Source organism: Balaenoptera acutorostrata, chromosome 10 (assembly GCF_949987535.1).
Source record: "Balaenoptera acutorostrata chromosome 10, mBalAcu1.1, whole genome shotgun sequence".
In the NCBI taxonomy this organism is placed as follows: Eukaryota; Metazoa; Chordata; class Mammalia; order Artiodactyla; family Balaenopteridae; genus Balaenoptera; species Balaenoptera acutorostrata.
This window is the reverse complement of record NC_080073.1, coordinates 81,894,988-81,913,923: the sequence shown is the minus strand read 5'-3', so window position 1 is coordinate 81,913,923 and position 18,936 is coordinate 81,894,988. Positions and strand designations below refer to the sequence as shown.

Below are 18,936 nucleotides of genomic sequence, written 5' to 3'. Positions count from 1 at the left end.
AGAGGAAGATATTATTTAGTCTTAGACTGACATCCTGTCCAGTTTCCTGTCAGGTATTTTAGCCATAAAATCCCAAATCTGCAAGTGTTCCTGCCTGCACCTGCCATTGTCTATCTAACCTTTACCTAAATGACCTCTGCTTTCCTGGATGCAAAGGTCTCTCCTTGTTACTTAAGTACTTGACCTTGCCGTGTTTGTTCTCATGTCGTTTAACCCTCTGTGCTCCCAGGTGTCTGAGTGCTCTGCCACTGTGCTTCAGGGCCCCACTGTCTCTCTCCCAGAGATGCACATCTAGCTCTTGGGGAAGCTCCATCACACACTGCAGACCTGAGACACAGAGGCAGCTGGCGGGCATCCCACCCCTAACTCGGGGTTTGCACCGGTGCGCTGTATTTAAAGAGATACGCAGAAATAGTCAAACCAGAGATTACATGATCTCATATTTGTGTTTAGAATAAAATAATAAAGAAGGTGAACATTTATTAAATAAATTTTTATTGAACACCAACTTAGTTTCAGGAACATTTCAGGTACAGTGTCAAAGATAAAGACTCTTAAAAGTTTATTACGCACCCAGCACTAGTTGTATACCTTTACATGTATTTTCATTTCATTCTCATGCAAACCTTATGAGGTAGATACTATCACTAATATCCCCATTCTACATATGAGGAAACCCAGGGCCAGAGAGGTCAAACAATTTGCCCAAAGTGGCACAGCTGCCACTGTGAGGGTGCTGGGATTTGAGCCCAGGCAGTCTGGCTCCAGCGCCTATGTCTAAACTCCATACACTATGGCCTTCACGTACTCAGCGGTTTCAGACTGGCTTCTTGACAGTGTTCACAAATGAGGGCTTGCTTTCCAGGCGGGATATTTCTTGAAGGTAATATGATCAGTCTCATACACGAAGCACTTTTTAGTAACACTTATTACATACTAGTAACACATACCAGAATGAAGGCATGCTACATGATAGTAGAATTAATAGTTGGAATATAAAATTACCCTGTAATGAGGTTTTATTGATTTTTTTGTTTTTCTATTTTCTTGTTTTAAATCTGGTCTTTCCCTTCCAGTTGTGAGTGCCCGTGGACACAACATTTTCTCTGAGCTGTTGCCATGTACAGCAGACAAACAACACCAGCTGCCATTTCTTAGGGGCTTGTATGTGGCTCTTGATAAACATTACCTTTTAAAATCCTTAAAGCAGCCCTAAGTATTATTGTCCCCATTTTACAGATGAGGAAACGAAGGTTTACACACTGTTAACTGAGGCCCAGGGAGGGTATATCAGAGCTAATAAGCGAGAAGGGGAGGATTCAAACCCTGGTCTCCCTGACCCCCTAGGCACGTGTAGATAAGCACAAAATAAGCTTCCCTGGGTGGAGACTTTGTGGTCCCTGGACATCAGGAGACCATGTTTGTGTCAGAGGACAGCATATGAACACAGGCTTCTGGAATTCCATGAGCAAATGTAACCCCAGCTAAGTCCTGGGCACACCCTGAGTAACACTGTCAAAGATAGAAGTTTTGGGAGAGGAATTGGAAGGCAGGTCAGGATCCCTTCTTTAATAGCAGGTAAAAATTATTGAGATCTTTCTAACTCCTTTACATGTATTCTCATTCCATTCCACATAAAACCATATGTGGTGGGTACTGTGATTATCATTATGCCCATTCTGCCGATGGGAAACTGAGCTACGTGTGAATTTCTTAGTGAATAGCTATCTTTGGGCTGACTTGATAGTACACAGTGTGCCAGACATATTTGGTGGGCTGTGTAAAACAATTATGTCTTGGAACCAGCCATACCTTGCAATTCCATTGAATTGTACCATATTCATATGTCCAATTTCTTTCCTTAGACTCTTAGCCCCTTTGAGCAGGAGCCCTGTCTTCTGGGGCTCATGCCCTTCCCTTGGCTGGCCCAGGGCTGAACCACCATCCATCCTAAAAATCTTTACTGTGTGCCAAGAGCATGAGAGTGGGTCTAGTTGTGGGTACACAGGCACAGAGCTCTGTGTGCTGAGCATGGAAATCTGGCTCACTTCTGAACCCAGGGCTCCCCTTTTCTCCCTTCCTGGAAGCATGAGAGTGTGATAACAAAATCAGAGTCTCTTTCTTAAGGGAAACGTTAGTAGGTAACTTCAGCCACAGATGAATCTCTTCTGTGTCTCCAAGGACTGGGCCTTGCCAGCCCTGCTGTAGCTGGTTGAAGGGGACCAAACCTCTCAGGAAGACGGACTTGGTTCCGTTTGACCAGCCAGAGCAGGGGGCAGCTCCTGTGGGAGTTGACTGCAGCCTCTAGGGTGAGGATTCTTGGTATGTCTCGAGCATCATTGGTCCAAGCCTGTGACAAAGACAGAGCCGGCGTTAGCATGAATCAGATCCCAAGAGCTTGCCTTTCCTAGAATGTTCTCTCGTAGGGTTTGTGAAAACCATATATAATTTGTATTTTGCATTGTATGACTTTTTTTTTTCTTTGATCCTTATTCTTTTTTCAGATATGAACATTGTGGAGAACTAAAGTGATATAGAATTGTAGAATATGGAAAATAAAAATCTCCCACAATTTTCCCTCCTCCCATCTTCCAAAATAAATTTAACATTTTGGTGTATATTTTTTGAATATCTTACATTATAATTTTTAAAATAAATTAAATTTTATAATTTTTAATTCAAATACTGTACATTTATAAAAGAATGAATGTAATACATGTGTAAGTTATGATACATAATGATGAAATCGATACTCACAAACAACTGTTTACCTTAGAAAAAGAATTGGTGAAACCAATACTGTTGAAGCTTTCTGAATGCTTTTCCCAATTTATCTCTTTAGTTTCCCCTCAGAGGTAACTATTATTCTGAGCTCTTTTTTTCTTACAATTTAACTGTTCTTCTTTATGGTTTTTGCCATTTATGCATATATTCCTAAATAATATATTGCTTGTTTTTTAACATAATAGTATCATACCATAGGTATTCTTCTGTGACGGTATTTTCACTTAAAATGATATCTGTAAGATTTATCCAGATTTCATGGCAGCTATCATTTATTAATTTTCATTATTTTATCTTTTTCTCCTACATGAGTGTACTTCAATTTTGTTAGTCATTCTCCAGGTGATAGATATTGAGGTTGTTTGGTTTTCACAAATGGTCAGAATTGACTAAATGGTTGCCCCAGGGATGTGGGGAAATCTTTGACTCTTGTAGATGTTAAAGGAGAAGTCTGGGTGCAGTGTGTAAGAACTTGTATGTTGACTTTGGAAAGGGAAAGCAACACTTACCAGTCCCAAACGTATGGGGGATGTTTGAGATCTGGTAAAAGCTGCTCTTCAGGTGATTCTGATGCAGCTGAAGTTTGAGAACCACCGGATGAGCAGAGGTACCCACTGGTTCCTCTGTGTTTCTGGGAAAGTGCTGCCAAGGGGGCAGGGAGCTGATTAAGGAGGAGGTCTTCCCCAGCAAGGTGGCTTGGCTCTCGTCACCATGCATTTGAGCAGGTGGGGGAAGAGGTAAGGAGAAAGGATATTTTGAGTGATGCTGGGAATTTGCTCTTGGGAGTGGGCTTTGCCTGCCCTTTTATTTCCTCTCCCTGATCTGAAGAGAGTGTAATGGAATGCCAAGCGGGTGGCCTTGGAGTCACACTTACCTGGGTTCAGATCCCACTGAGGTTCCCTGGCTCTCTTGTTTTTTGGAAGTTAAACCTCAGTTTCTACCTCTGTACAGTGGGGGAGTGTACCTACTGCACCTACCTGTTGTAAGGCTTAGTGAAAACAAAGGAAAGGGGCCCAGGGGACACTTTCAGGGGTCGTGGGAAAGTCCTAGGGACAATTCCCACTGCTTTTGAGGCCCAGAGTTTCTCTCTCAACTCCAGCCTGTCCTTCACATTCTTCCCTTCCTTTGGCTGCAAGTATTTTCATTTGGTCTCTGAAACTGTGGAAACCACTGATTGGGAAAAGCAGAACTGGTTTACTCAGCCTAGCAGACCTCTGCCAGGTGGACCCCAGCTTGGGAGCACTGCCTGGAATAAATAAGACACCCCAGAAACCAAAGGGCTCAACAAGGCACCAGAGAAGTGGCTGGTGTGAGGGTGGTGGCGGGGAAGCAGGGACCCCCCCTGCCCACTGTGGCTGGGTTCTAGAACGGTTTGTGCACAGTGATACTGAAGCATCTTTCTTGTTCTGAATCCCCTCCTCCTTGGCCGGCATCCCGTAACTCTGCAGTCAAGTATCTCATCTTCACCCTCCGCCTCCTACCTGTGACACAGGTGTCTGGTGACTGCCGCTCAGGGCTCACCGGCTCTTCCTCTGGCTACCCTTGTCCTAGCCTAACCATCCTCCAGGCTCCTCCTGGGGAGCAAGGGAGAAGGCAGCTGTGGGGGCAGAGGTCATCCGGGAGGAAAAAGTACTTGTGTCCAGCTCATCATTCAAGCCCCTGACGTTGCAATTTCTTTAACTCAGGACACTGGTCTTCATCACCTCTCCCCTCTTCTTCACTCACGTCCTGCCCCTCCCACACATCACGCCCCCAGTTCCTGAGCAGGTGACATGAGATCAATCTCAGGGAAGGAAAAGGAAAACTATTATGGAACAGGAGTGATTCAGAAAAGGGAAGGGTTGTCACTGGAAAGAAGCACAACTTTGAGGCATCTGCCCATTTTACAGGCTCAAAGACAAAGCAACGTTTGTGAAAGAAGAGCAATACTTCTCTTTGGGAGACAATATACCATAATATGCCCGTGTCAGAGACGTTATTCATTCATAGCACTACTATCTAAAGCAAGGGTTTCTCAACCTCGGCATATTGACATGCGGATAAGTCTCTGTTGTGGGTGCTTTCCTGTGCATTGTAGGGCATTTGGCAGCACCTCTGATCTGTGCCCATTTGATGCCAATAGAACCCCTTAGTTGTGACAACCAGGAATGTCCCTAGACATTGCCAAATGTGCCCTGAGGGGCAAAATCACCTCCGGTTGAGAACTGCTGATCTAAAGCTGTAGGTTTCTGTAGCTGCCCCATCTTTATAATTCTCCCACATTCTTCTAAGTTTTCCCCAGTTTTCAAGGAGTCCAGTTTGGCTGCCCTTGAAGGACATTAGGCAACGGCCTAGCGTCTGGAAGAGGTAGGTGGGTGATGTCATCTGTGTTGCTGCAGCCCGGAGAGGGGTTCAGCCTCTTGTGCTCTGGGTGCTGCCCCCTAGTGGGGATGGCATTCTTCATCGCTGGCCACTCAGCCTTCACCTGCTGTCTGCTGTGTAAACATGGCGGACCCTCCCTTCTTTCTTCCCTTTTCTTCTCATCCCAGGTCCTTGTTCTGCTGCTTCTCAGTTCCATTTTGCAGCCCCTTCCTGTGCATCTCAGCACACATCCATCAAATCCTGTGATGTTTCCTCTTGTGGTTCTGCTTGAGAACTCGTAGTATAAATTTAGTGTGGTCCCAGCCGTCATGTCACACACCCTCACCGAGCAAGAAGGAAGCAGGGCTGCGGGATGCAGGAAGCCCTCCTGGGGCTGGGCATCAGTGAGCGAGGGAGACCCTTCTCAGAGCTGGGGTAGCTGATGGCCTGAGCCTTGGGGGACCGCAGCCTCCCCTCATGCTCGGGGTTTCCCTCCATACGTCCAACTCCTTCCTGGTGTGGGCTCAGGCCCTTTATGTCAGGGCTGGGAACATAGGGGTTCAGGGAAGAGGAGAGAAAGGAACTGAGCTAATTGGATGAGTGAATCACTATTTTAGCGCCTCAGACCTTTTCCACAAACGGCCTCAACCAGCACCGCTTGGCGATGGGGTTGGGACATGAAGAGGAAAAGACAGCAGAGCAGGGTCAGGGGGCTGGCTGTGTGACTAGTCTGCCGTCTCCTGAGCCTCACAGCACCTGCCAAGAGAGCCCTTGGAGATGCGCGAGCTGCCCTAGACACCGACGATTATGAAAGAAAGTGATAGAGCCAGGTATGAAGGCACTACGGTTCAGTTTGGTTGGTAGAAACATCTCATTTCGGGAGCAAACGGACAGAAGGAAGGAGCTTGGAGGGCGAGGGCTGATCCTGTGACAGACCTTCAGGTGATGCGGCCTCTCCCTGCATGAGGAGCCAGGTCTGGGAGGCTGGCCACAGAGGGGACTCGGGGACCGCAATCAGTGTTCCTGACCCTTGGGCAGAGGGTGAAACCTCAGAAGGGAGAGAAGGGTGCGGGGGGCGGGGGGACCCCAGGCGGGATTCGGAGCCTCTCGCTTTCTCGGTGAGGGATGCCCATGGGCGCAAGGCCGGGATGAGGAAGAGGGGGACCAGGTGCTCTGGGTGGGACCATGGGGCCGCGGAGAGGCGCTCGCCGAAACCACACACTTCCTTACATTCCATAGCAAAGTAATCCGTATGGGGATATAAAGAAGCATGTGACCTCGGGAAGCAGTCTTGGCCCCCGCCTGGCTTCCTCCATCGTCCAGATGCAGCCCCGCATCTCAGATGTGGGCCCCTCCCACTCTCCTCCTCCTCTAGGTGGGAAAGCTCCCGGGACCTCATGCCATCCGTCCCATCATTCCCCGCCAAACCATCCTGTTGTGAGGCATGGCGGTGCTTTGGGGAGCGGGGTGGTCCAGTCCTTCCCCTACTGTTTGTTCAGAAATAAATGGCACCCAAGTTCCTCTGGCTTATTTTGGTGCAGTTACAATGCATCAAAACTTTTATTATTATTAATACTATTCGTTAATTTGCCTTGGCTTTGTACAGCTCAATGTGATTCTTTTTTAATGTTTGGAATCCCATGAAGGAAAATTAAAAAAAAAAAAGAAAAAAAGAAAAAGAAAAAAGGAGAGAGAGAGCATTCGACAGAGAATTACTCCGCACGTGCGCAGTGAACTACCCTGGCTTAGGACACGCCAGGCTCTCCTGTGCGTCCTGCTGTATGTCTGTCCTGGGAGCAGTTGATGGGCGGCAGCTGCCACGCAGCATTCCAAGCACCATTGTTCATTGTGGGAAGGATCTTTTTGTTCGGCTTCTGCTCCCCCTTCCCCATCACCAGCCCTACGATCTGTGGATCTGTGAGGCCCGAGCCTCAGGGAAGTGAGGGACGCTGGCAGTTGGGGAGCGACCCGGGGTCTGGACAGGCCACCCCTGGCTGGAGGGAGATGGGGTTTTCAGCTTCAGAGGATCTGATATTCTACCAGGAAGCAAGGAGGAAGCCAAGGGAAGAACTACGCCCCAAAGAAGGTTTGAGACTTAGAGCACTGACAAGGGCAGTCAATGACATACAATAAAAGTAATAAAAATAAGAACAACATTTCTTTCAGGCATGACAAGGATGATTTTTGGTGCTTTGACAAATTCCTTGAATTCTCTCTGCTCTGTGAAATAGCCATTACTTTTATCTGGTTTTACAGATCAGTGTCGTAGAAATGAATTGGTTTACATATACGTAAATGGTAATCCTTTTAAAAAAAACTAATCAGGTTGGAGGAACAGTCTTGGATCAACCCATGGAGATAGGCTTGGAAGGTGAGAGTTCAGAGGGAAGCAAGGGAAGAAAATGTCTATGGGTTTTATACTCTGTGAACATTTATTCTTCTGCAGCTCTGCCTCTGAGGTGTTGGTGATAGTGGTGGCTTATGAATCACACTTTTTCTCAGGAAAATAGGAAAATGTCCTAGGCACCCAAGTCAAAATCTTTCTGGCTGACCTCAGGAATCATCCAATAACTCATTTAATCCAATCCAAGGGCTATGTATCAACTTCTGCTGTGAAAACACATTTGTCCCCCATAGTCAAGTGCAGGCTTAGTATGAGTGAGAATGTGGGGTTGATCTTCCACCCCCAAGTTTGGGGGCGGTGGTCCATCAAAAACAGGGGCTGGTGGGGAGGAGAAGCAGAGGGGCCAAGGATAAGATGTAGCTGTGCCTTTGAGAAGATTAAAATGTCTCATCTCTTCCAGTGAACCAGAGAACTTAGAGCTGAGTACAGGTTCATTTTAACCCATTAAATCTGTCACATCAAGATCCCCAAAGTGTGAGTTTCAGGTTTGCACAGATGATAGAGACTGAGTTTTTTGGTCCCAAGAACTAGAAAGAGCCAGCTTTCAGGGACCCACCATTCATAAGCCAGCTGAGGTCCGGAAGGTGATTAATTCACGTAAGGATACAAAAGAAATCGATTTCCTGAGAAATGATTTGAGATAACCAAGACTGTGCTAACCCTCCCGTGAGATTGTCCCCAGCGTTTGGGTGTGAATTATTTTGTTCTTTTGTCAAGCCCAACCTCATGTGGTCAAAAGATTACATAAAAGTTCACTTCAAAATTTGCAGAAAAAAACCAACAATAAACTTTTAGTAACTAATTACTTGATTGTTTTGAGTCTCATCTTACTTTCCCACGTCATCTAACTTAAGATGCTAGGAAGGAAATTCATGGAACAGATGAGGAAACGAAGTGAAAGGAAGGCTGGGAAAAACAAAACAAAACAAACAGCTGCAGTAAAATCAAAATATTTCACACCAGGCATAAATGAGAGGAAAAAATCTAGGATGGGAATAGAAAGACAACTTTCTCTGCGTTTTGCACAGGGCAAGGGACATTGATACAGCAGTGTCCTGTGACTTTGGCTGGTGGTGTTAGTAGGAAGGATGGGGAGGTATGGTGTGTTAACTGGCCATGGGTGTGCTCTGTGATGTTGGTGAAATCACTACCCTTCTCTCCCTCATTCCTGTAGTGGTTGTGTAACCCCATCTGCCCATCACAGGGTGGGTTAAAGATTAATGAGATAACACATGTGGAGAGTCTTGAGTTTCTTAGGAGAACAGGTTGATGGCCATATAAAATGTCACTCAACATGTTATTGAAAACAAGATTTATTTTTCCCTGCTTCTGTCCTCTAGTCAGACAGTTGATCAGAAGCCTTAAATTTCCCTTGTTCTTGAGAATTAAGTTCCACTTAAAAGCACTCAGAACTTAAGTAACGGTTAAGGTAGCATCAAAAGCATAAGCAGAAATTATAGTTCTTTCCTATTTCTTTCACCAAGCAGTATTTGAACATAAATGTCTCAGATACAACATGACAGGGAAGTGAGGATGGTGATTTCCCATGAATGGTCCTCAGAAAGACTCTTGGGTTTGGGAAAAATCAAGGACGGGTTAAGACAGGGAGAGGTCTGAATGATAGACAATGTAATCGTCAAGATTACTGGTGGCAGAGGGGTATAGGGAGGAAGAGCATGGCTTGGCCATCTGTGCGTTCTGGCTCTGTGACCCTGAGCAAGCTACTTAACCTCTCTGAGCCTGTTTCCTCATCTGTAAAGTGACTGTAATAATACTTATTCAACAGGAGGCTTCAATGAGATAGATTCATGTAAAGTGCCATGAACACAGTATCAGAAGTCTAATAAATGGTCTCTGTCACTCTTGTTACTATTATTTAATATATACTTAATATTAATTATTATTAATTAATATGGCAACTGAAACTACCCACACCATGGAGGTTCTTATATTCGACCTACTTTAAAGAGTTTCATTCACGTGACAGTTGTACAAGGGGTGGTTCTAAGATATTTGGGAAAGCTTAAATATTTTCAAAAATATGTCTTTCACAATTTTGGTTTCCCTTTTTTAAAAAACCCAATTTTTAATAATTGCATATGTTTGAAAAAGATTTGTTAAGGAAAGGAATTCGTCAGTATCATTTCTGACAAGAATCGATAGAGGTTCCGAATATCCAGGGCTCCAGTCTCATTGTCAGGACCTTTAGGAAAAGATATAAATGATGAGATGCTCAGACTGTCCCCTTATTGACCACAAGGCCTTGCCCTCTGATGACAGAGCTGATCTTAGTTAGTCAGCCCTTTGCTGGATGAGGACAGGAAAGCAAGACTGAAGGAAAATCACCCCATCTCACTCTCTGAATTTCGAATATAGGCATCTTAGTTTTCCCTATCCCTTCTCTGCCCCATAGAAAAGCCTGATAATAGTTTCTTAAAATGTAACCAAAATTTCATGCTTTTATGGAGATTAGGAGCGGTCTAGTGTCTGCAGGAGGAGCGGTCCACACAGACGCACCCACCTGGGAATCTGAGCACTTGTGACCTTCTGTACCAGTATGACTGCTGGTGTTCTTGGTGGCTGTCCATGAAACAGAAGCTGTTCTGGAGTTCACCGAGGCACAAGCCAAATTATTTGGGGCTTACCATCATCTGGCTGAGGAGGTAGAAAATAAAGCAGTGGCCCCTCCTTTTAAGGCAAGCCTGGGTAACGTGTTGGGATAGAACCTTATTTTTCCAAAGGCTCAGCCAGACACCTTGCTATTTTTAGAGGACTGCCCAGTTCTGAATGTTGATTCCAGCACGGGCATGAGTCCCATTTTAACTTCCCAGGGGCAGCTAAGAGCAAGGCCAGCTCCAAAAGCCCATCTTCTCTCCCTGTGGGCACCCTGCCACCTTTCTCGGAAGAGGTGAGTTTTGGTGGCATTTTAACATCACTGTTGTTCTTGCCCTGTTTTTCATCAGAGTTGGAGAGCTGACCCCTGACTTGGGAGGCTGGGGCAAGGGGATGAGAGGGAGCCAACATTATACTAAGCCATTTACTTATTTATGCTTCCAGCCATTCTGTGAAGTACCTTTCATTACACAGGATGAAACGGACTCCAGCAGATTAGATAATTTGGAGGCATAGAGCGGTTAAGAAACTCGCCCAAATCACACAGCTGATAAATGTCTAACCTAGGACTTGAAGGACCTCTCTAACCCAAAACACACATTCATTTAATACGCTGTATATCCCAACCTAAACTGATCCTAGTGCCACAGAGGTGCTTATTAAACCCCTGTTCTCTACATCCCAGAGCCACAGAATTGGAATCTCCATGGGAATGGCCGGGTATCCACATTTTTAACAAGCACTCGTAGGTGATTTCTATGCTCAGCAAATTTGGGAAAGAACAGATCTGGGAGAGCTGCTTTCAAACTTGAATGAACGTTAGAATCTCAAGGGAATTTGTCAAAATGCAGATTCTTCCGACTTGCCCTCAAAGCTGCTGAGAGAAGCCACGTGGGCCGGGAGTCAGGAATCTGCATTTTTGCAACTATTCCCAATTTATCCCATTGAAAGCGGGCAGAAGAATTTGAAAAACATTGACCTAATAAACAAGAAAGAGAGATGTGGATACTAAAGTAATGCAGTCATTAATACTGGAAAGGACTCCTTTCACAGCAGTCCGAGGAAAATTATTTAGTTTGGATTAAAGGAAGAATTTCTGCAAATATGATGACAAATGGGTGATCCCTTTCCATCACATGAACAGTTAACATATTAGTAACAGAAAGGGGAGCAGGCCCTGTGGTCCACACCCGGCCACTCGTGTCTTATCTTTTCCATGTTCCCTATTCTCAGCTTCCACCTGGAATGTTCCTTTCCCTTTGCCCATCTTCACTAGTTAAAAGTTCTAAGTCTCAGTTCAAAAGACACTTTCTCTACAAAGTTTTCTCCCAGTTGCCCCTCTTCCTCTTCTTTGTTTCTATTGTTTTTACCTGTCCTTGGGCACATGTCACATCTTACCCTGCTGTTGGAATCCTTGGGTACCTGTAATGCACACATTTCCTCAAAAAGAGGGCTGGGACCTGACTGCTTTGTTTTTGATTTCCCACATCACTCGGTGAAGGCCCTTTGCACAGTAAGGGTACAGCAGATAAAACCACCACCACTGCTATACTTACTGTGCGCAGGCATTGTTCTCAGTGCTGTAACAAGCAACTTTTATTAAATATTCCTATTTTGCAGATGAAGGACACAAGACACTGACCCAGAGGTGGTTGTTTGTGGAAGGGTCTCTTTTAGAAGTGACAGCCCTGTAGGCAACCAGAGTCCCACCTGTAAGGAGATCTGAGCTCTGTGTTAAAGGAAACAGCACTTTTAAAAAACCTTAACCTTCAAATTTGGTGTATCAAAGTTCCCTGGAGGGCAGGCTAAAGCACAGAATGCCAGCCCCACCTCTGTAGTGTCTGATTCAGTAGGTCTGGCGTGGGATCAAGACTTGGCATTTCTAACAAGTTCCCAGGTGATTTTGATGCTGCTGGTCTGGGGACCACACATGGAGAACCATTGCTGTGGTTCAAGGTTTCTGATGCTGAACAATTCAAGGGCAAGGAATTGGCCCTTACATCCTGAGCTTCCTTAAAATGAGGAGGTGAGGAAAAAGGAGTAAAGCCACACAGAAGCCAGAAAGCTGTGAGCTCTGTTCAGGGGTGCAGTTGTAGGAGCTTTCACCAATGAGGGTGCAGACAGACAGGCAACACTTCAAAGAGAGGAGCCCGGTCTGTGAAGTTACTAAGTTACTTAGAGTTTTCAGCTTGAGGGGTTGTACACAACTGGAGACCATCCCTTTGGCTTCCAATCTTACCAGTAAACTTCAAATGGGGTTTGAGGAAGAATGGACATAAAATTACATGAATGTTTTTCTTGAGAAGGTAGCTCAGTAGAGGGTCCACTGACTCACTTGACCTCATATTGTATTTGCAGAGGGATCATAATGATAATATAACACAGTAATACAGAATATTGATAAAACTCTTTAGCTCCAAAATCTTTTACTTTTTTTTTTTAAGTGCACCTATTAGATTGAGTGAGGATTAAGAAATGCTTAAGATCCAGGGAACACGTTCGAGAATCTGGTTCTTGTCCTAGTTTTCCAAAGAAATACATTGCTCAGGGACTTCGTTTCTTAGTTTTTAAAAAAGATGTAACATTTCACATTGTCTTAGTGGGGACATCTGTGGGGGTCATCAGAAGAAACTACTGCCATTCAGCAATTATTTGAGATAAATGACAGATTAGAAATAAATTCCTTTGTTTTGCTTTGAAGAAAATTTCAACATGCATTCAAAATATGTAACCAAGGCACTGAAAAAGCAAGCTGAAAGTTCAAGGTCAAGTGCTGTCCAAGTCTCATCCCTCACTCCCCAAACCCTGCCTCTTCTTTAGGTCATGGACCAGCCCCTAGGCGACTGTGAAATCTCTCCCCTCTTCATCGTCCCTCTGTCTTTTATACCCACCCCTCCTCCTTCCCCTTTGCTTTTGCTTCAAGCCCCAGCACACAGAATCAAGTTCACTGTCAGGACCAGCCGACAAGTCATTCCCACACACCAATCATGCGGGCTGGGGTGATTTCTCTCCTCCACTTCCCCTTGCCTAGCTCTGCCTGATGGAGCTGGATCCCAGCAATGCTCCCCTGCCCGTGTGGGATGCAGACGTGAAGATTCACCTGCTTCCGTAGACACTGAGGAGCTGGCTTCAGATGACAGAAGCAGGCTGCCCGCAGGGCTTCCCCAAAATGCACAAAGAGAGAAAGACAGATGGGCAAGGCAGGAACGGCCAGAGGACAGTTAGAGGAGAAAGCCCCACGTGGAAGCAGCTCAGTACATACCTGGGGAAAAGTTGCCGGCGGGTCCCTCCTCTGTGTGCCTTCTTCCCTGGCAGGCTTCAGCCCCGTGGAGGTGTTTAGAGCATGGATTTTTTTTTTTTTTTTTTTCCTCCAGAGCTAGCAGTGTTGGCTTGCATTTCTATGCCTTGCTGTCAGAATTCTCTCAAGGAAACAGCAGCTGGTGAGAAATGTCAGTCAGAATCTTGGCCTAGTTTGGGGCCTTGAAGATTTTACAGAAAGTTAAAAAGGTTTCTGGGCCAGTGTCTCCTCTGGGTTTTCCCTCTCCTGCTTCTCACCTTTTCCATCTTGTGTTTTTTTTTTTTTTTTTTTAATCATTTTTACCTTAGGAGCTAGCTGCTTCAATTGCCTGCCTCCGTCTTTCTGATGGAGACCTTTTGGGTCTGGCTATGGTGCTTCTCCCAGTCAGCCTAACCGCCTGGTGACTTTCTAACCATTTAGCCTGTCCTATGCACTTATTACTTATTTTGTCTCCTTACTACTTGCCTTTTCCTGTTTCCTTCCTTCCTTTTCACTCGTATCTTTTTAATCGCTATCCTTGTAATCACACACAGAGAAATCCTCTTTGTCTTTCCTTTGGGTGATTTCCCCATCCTGACCGTCCACCTTTTCTCCCTATTTGTGTCCAGTCCACTCATTTGTCCTTCATCCCTTTAGTTCTGTCCTTTTTTCTAGCTTTACCTCTCATTGTGTCCTGCCTAGATGGGACCTCCTCTGCTGCCCCCTCTCCTCTTGTTCCTAGGGGAGCCTCGTCCTCTGCCTTCTCTGTCTCTGCTCTCGAAAGGCCAGCCTCCTCCTTTTGTACCCTCCAGCCCTCTGCCCACCCCCAGCACTCTCTCCCACCTGTTTGTGTCTTTTAAGGGCCTTGGTCATGTCCATGCCTTCTGTCCACCTCAATCACTGAAGTGACGGGCCTCTGAAAGCTGTTAAATGACACCTCTTCAGCTGTCCCTTCGCAAGGAGAAATGCCCGTTGCTAAATCCTTTCTCAGATAGACCAATCTATAGTCATGCTTCCGTTTATGGAATACACTGAAATGATGCATCTATTATTTTAAAGACTAAGAACAGAATTTTTTTTCAAGTGAATGAATCCCCCATCTCTCGACACTAGGTTTCTTTTAGGTGATGTCAATATATACCACCTCAGATACAGTCCTTTTAGCTTGTCTCTAACTGATTTTGGCCACTTTTCAACTGGGAGGGTGCTAGTAGTGGGCTTAGGGAAAATGTGGCTAGCTGGGGACTTGACGAGACGCTCATTCATCTATACTCAGTAGTAGTGCTTGCCGAATCATGGTGTAACATATTCAGTAGAAAGCACTGGTATTACAAACAAGTGTCTATGTTTCCTGACTTGAGAGACCTAAGGTTCTTTTGGGGATAGGACCTGTATCTGGAAAAATATACACACACAGAAAAGAATATGATAATTGCAAACTGATAGTACAGAAAATAAGTGCTATCGGCATTCAGAAACAGGGATCGATGAATGAGGGACCAGGTTGTGAACACTTCCTGGAGGATGTTGGGTTTCACCTGGGTCCTGAAGGTAGGGAGGGCTGACATACCTGGAGAGGTGAGGGAAGGGCTTTCCCAGATGGGCAAGTGCTTGAGCAAAGGCATGGAAGCAGGAATGTACAGAGTGTGCTCAGAAAGTCCTAACTAACCAGTGGCCAGATCCAGTGCTTTGTAAGGGGTCAGCCTGGGGGCAGCCTTGGACACAGAACAAATATACTCATAGTAGGAGATCTCAATTTTTAAAAAAGTTCCTTTAACCCACACCTTATAGGTACCTTAATTTTAAAAGCAAAAAAGAATAATTGCTATAGTATTATGATTTCTACAACTTAAATATATAGGGATTCTTTGAGAATCAACATCTGAAAAACCATGGTCTGAAATCTGTTGCTATTGAATATAGAGAGAAATAAACATTTCTCTCCAAACCGTAAATATTATAATTCTGTTTCTTATTTAATTCTGGCATTTGGTATTGAAGGTCTACTGTTATAAATGCAGAAAACTGCTCTCTCACTCATTTCCAGTCTGTCTCCAGTTCTGTCTCCTTCACGAGCCTGCCCCAAACTCTAGTTAACACCAATCTTTCCCCTTGCTGAAGGCTCAGATCCCAATTTGGCTGGACTATGCGTTTGTTATAGGCCTACATACAGTTTAATGTGTCATTATACTGTTTTAAAATTTGTTTCACAATTTTTTTTTTTTTTTGGTATGTGTTCAAGTCTTGAATTTACAAGGCTGTAAACTCCTCAAGGTCAAGTTTATTCTTATTTTGATTTCCTATCATCTCCAGCACAATGTAAGGCATACAGTGGGCTCCTAAGAATGCTTATAAATCTAACTGGATAAAGAGGTTTGCTAAAACTCTACAACAAAATATAAACCCTCCAGCCACCCTACCGATGGGAGGTAAGCATCTTTTTAACATTGCATCAATCTTTTAGCTCTTCTGAGATTTATCTAGGGTCAAAGGAGGGAAGTGACCTTAATTTCATGACTTATCTGGATAGAGGGTTATACTTCACATTTTCAAGCCACATTTTCTTGTGGGCCTCAAAGACTATTTGGAGTAGGTAAGTCAGAGAAGTATAGATATTTGAACTTGGAGGATGAGCCATCAGAGGTACAGAGCAAAGAGGGGCCTTGGGCTTCCCTGGTGGCGCAGTGGTTAAGAATCCGCCTGTCAATACAAGGGACACGGGTTCGAGCCCTGGTCTAGGAAGATCCCACATGCCGCTGAGCAATTGGGCCTGTGAGCCACAATTACTGAGCTTGCGCGTCTGGAGCCTGTGCTCCGCAACAAGAGAGGCCGCGACAGTGAGAGGCCCGCGCACCGCGATGAAGAGTGGCCCCCGCTCGCCGCAACTAGAGAAAGCCCTCGCACAGAAACGAAGACCCAACACAGCCATAAATAAATAAATTAATTAATTAATTAAAAAAAAAAAAAAGAGGGGCCTTGCTGAGGGCTACCTGGCCAGTTACTGAAAAAGCTGGCCTGAAATCCAAATCTTTGGACTCCTGATAAATTTATATATTTATTTATTTGTTTGTTTATTTATATTTATTTATTTATTTAACCTTAGCACATTTTAGGTGAAGAATTCTGATTTCCCTGGTAAAGAGCTACTTTTGTTTTCCCTAAAGTCTCATTTAAACCAGGTTGGTTTTTAAAATGTATTTATTTATTTTTATTGGAGTATAGTTGATATACAGTGTTGTGTTAGTTTCTGGTGTACAGCCAGTGATTCAGTCATATAAACCAGGTTGGTTTTTAAAGGGAGTGAGGAGTGGGGAGGCTCTTTTCCTGAGATCTTTGCCGGTGAGGTGCTCTTCCTCATGGAAATCTCCAGAATCCAGGAAAAGGGTAAAACTAGAGCTGGTCTGAGCAAAATTATCCTCAAGATTAATCTTCAAAATAATCTCACTTGGTTACGTCATTTAATATATGAGGAATCCTATAGCACAGGGGACTGTACTCAATATCTTGTGATAACCTATATTGCAAAAGAATCTGAAAAAGAATATATACATGTATATGTGTGTATATATATATCCGAATCACTTTGCTGTATACTTGAAAGTAACATAACATTGTAAATTAACTATACTTCAATTTATAAAAAAAGAAAAAAAAAAAAAAGAAAATCTGAGAAATCCAAGGCCCAGGTTGGCAAAGAGACTTGCCCTCATTCACAAAACTGGCATCCCTGGATCAGCTCTGTGCTCTTTGTATCACATTTTATACTGGCTTCTGTTGGTAAGAGCCCCTTGAAAGGCCTTTTCCCCACCAAGGCGACCCTGGGACAGAGCAGTGCTGGTGGAGGGACTCCTCGGGCTGACGTCTTCATGGCTGCAGGCCACTTCTTAGAGCCCTCCAGCAGTGAACAGAAACTGGGGGAAAATCCCTCGCTGGTAGGGGGAATGCATAGAACAGACTGTCCCATGTTAAACATGGGCTTCACGCTTTGTAGTGGGCTCAGCTATGGCATTTCATAAGGGCGATAATAATAATAATGAAATCATGGGATGATAAGAATAAATCCTTTGAGATGCTGCCAGAACTATGAATCGGAGGCTTTAGACGCCAATGGGCAGCTGCTTGGCTAAATGTGGACCCCAGTTGTCAAGCAGAGACCCACCCTGATACGGGAGAAACAAATCAACAAGGATGTGCAGGGCACACACAGGGCAGAGCCACTTGGAGGTGAAGGTTTCAATTTAGACACCATTTCTGCCCTTGAGGAATTAGTCACTTGAAAATGTGCTCAAACTGTCAAATTTCACTTAGAGGCATTTATGGCCCCATGTGCTGGCTTGCATGAATCAGAGATCACATATCACGTGCTCTGGTTTCTTAACATGGTTTCAACCAAACGGTTGACAGTTACCAGTGTGGTGGAGCTGGACACACCTTATGGTAGCGTGAGCAAAAAGTTCTGCTAACTTTCTCATTTCCAAGATGGTTTGGTTTCTTCAGAACTGGAAGGTAGGACTTTGCTACCTTCTGTGTGATTGCCAGAAATCACTGATTCTCACCTCAGCTTCCTCATCTGCAAACTAGGGGTAATAAGTGAACTACCTCCCTTACTGGGAGGATTAAATGAGAGCTTATTTGCTGTAAGATATCCCGAAGGGGATCTTAGTTTGTTTTAGTCGTACTTGAGTGGGTAAACAGTACGCAGTGCAATGGAAGGAGGGACCAGTTTGAATTTCATTCAGCAGTGGATGGAGTTGACTGGGGGAAGTTTGCTTTGAGGCATCTGCCCATAGATGTTCATTTTAAGGGGAGATCACCTAGTCCAGACTTCTCATTTCGTAGTAAGGAAATGGAGTCCTAAGAGTTTAAATTGATTTCCGCCCCCCCCCCCCCCGCCAATGTCATTCATGGAATAATTGTCAGAGCTGGGGTCAGAACCCAGGCCCAGATTCCTAATGTTACAGAGTCAGCCAAGCTTGTGCTGAAGGCCAAGGGAGACCAAATGAGATCATGATTGTGAGAGTTATCTGTCAACTGAATAATATGACATAAATGTGCAGTGTTATTTTAATGAAATGTGTCCCCAAAATACCGTTATTGCAGAAAATGACACTTCATCCTGGGTGATGGCAGCAGTGTGAGGTCTTGGACACCAGCTGCTCCCTAGAAGTTTTCCCAGCTGCTGCTCAGGCCAGCTCTGTGTAGGGGGAGCCCCGCGGTGGGTATTCCAAGAGTGTGGATTCCTTACAGGATCAGGCCAAAGCAGGTCAAAGGCAGAACAGTTGAAGCTATTCAGGAAACAGGTGGGAACAATGAAAAATTCATTTGGTTAAATGTGTGCTTAAGTCAACACAGAAGTTTATCCCAGTTGCTTGGTTTGGGAAGACAGTCCATGCAGTGTTTAAAAGCTTTCCTTCCTTTCTTCCTCCCATGCTCCCTCCCTCCTTTCTTTTCTTTTGTTTCCTTTTCTTCTCTCCTCTTTCCTTTTATTTTCTTTTTTCTCCCCTCCCCCTCCCCTCCC

General features: G+C 44.7%; 1 long non-coding RNA gene across 2 annotated transcripts; it reads right to left on the bottom strand.

The window, feature by feature from the left end:
* Positions 1–474: 474 nt before the first annotated feature.
* Positions 475–14,186, bottom strand: LOC103002178 (uncharacterized). Of its 2 annotated transcripts, none has more exons than XR_452135.2 (3): positions 14,100–14,186; positions 13,404–13,578; positions 475–2,350 (listed from the first exon to the last, which is right to left on the bottom strand). It is a non-coding gene; the product is annotated as an uncharacterized LOC103002178 (long non-coding RNA). The 2 variants fall into 2 exon arrangements; XR_003621656.2 differs by lacking the exon at positions 475–2,350 and adding an exon at positions 6,652–9,731.
* Positions 14,187–18,936: the final 4,750 nt, after the last annotated feature.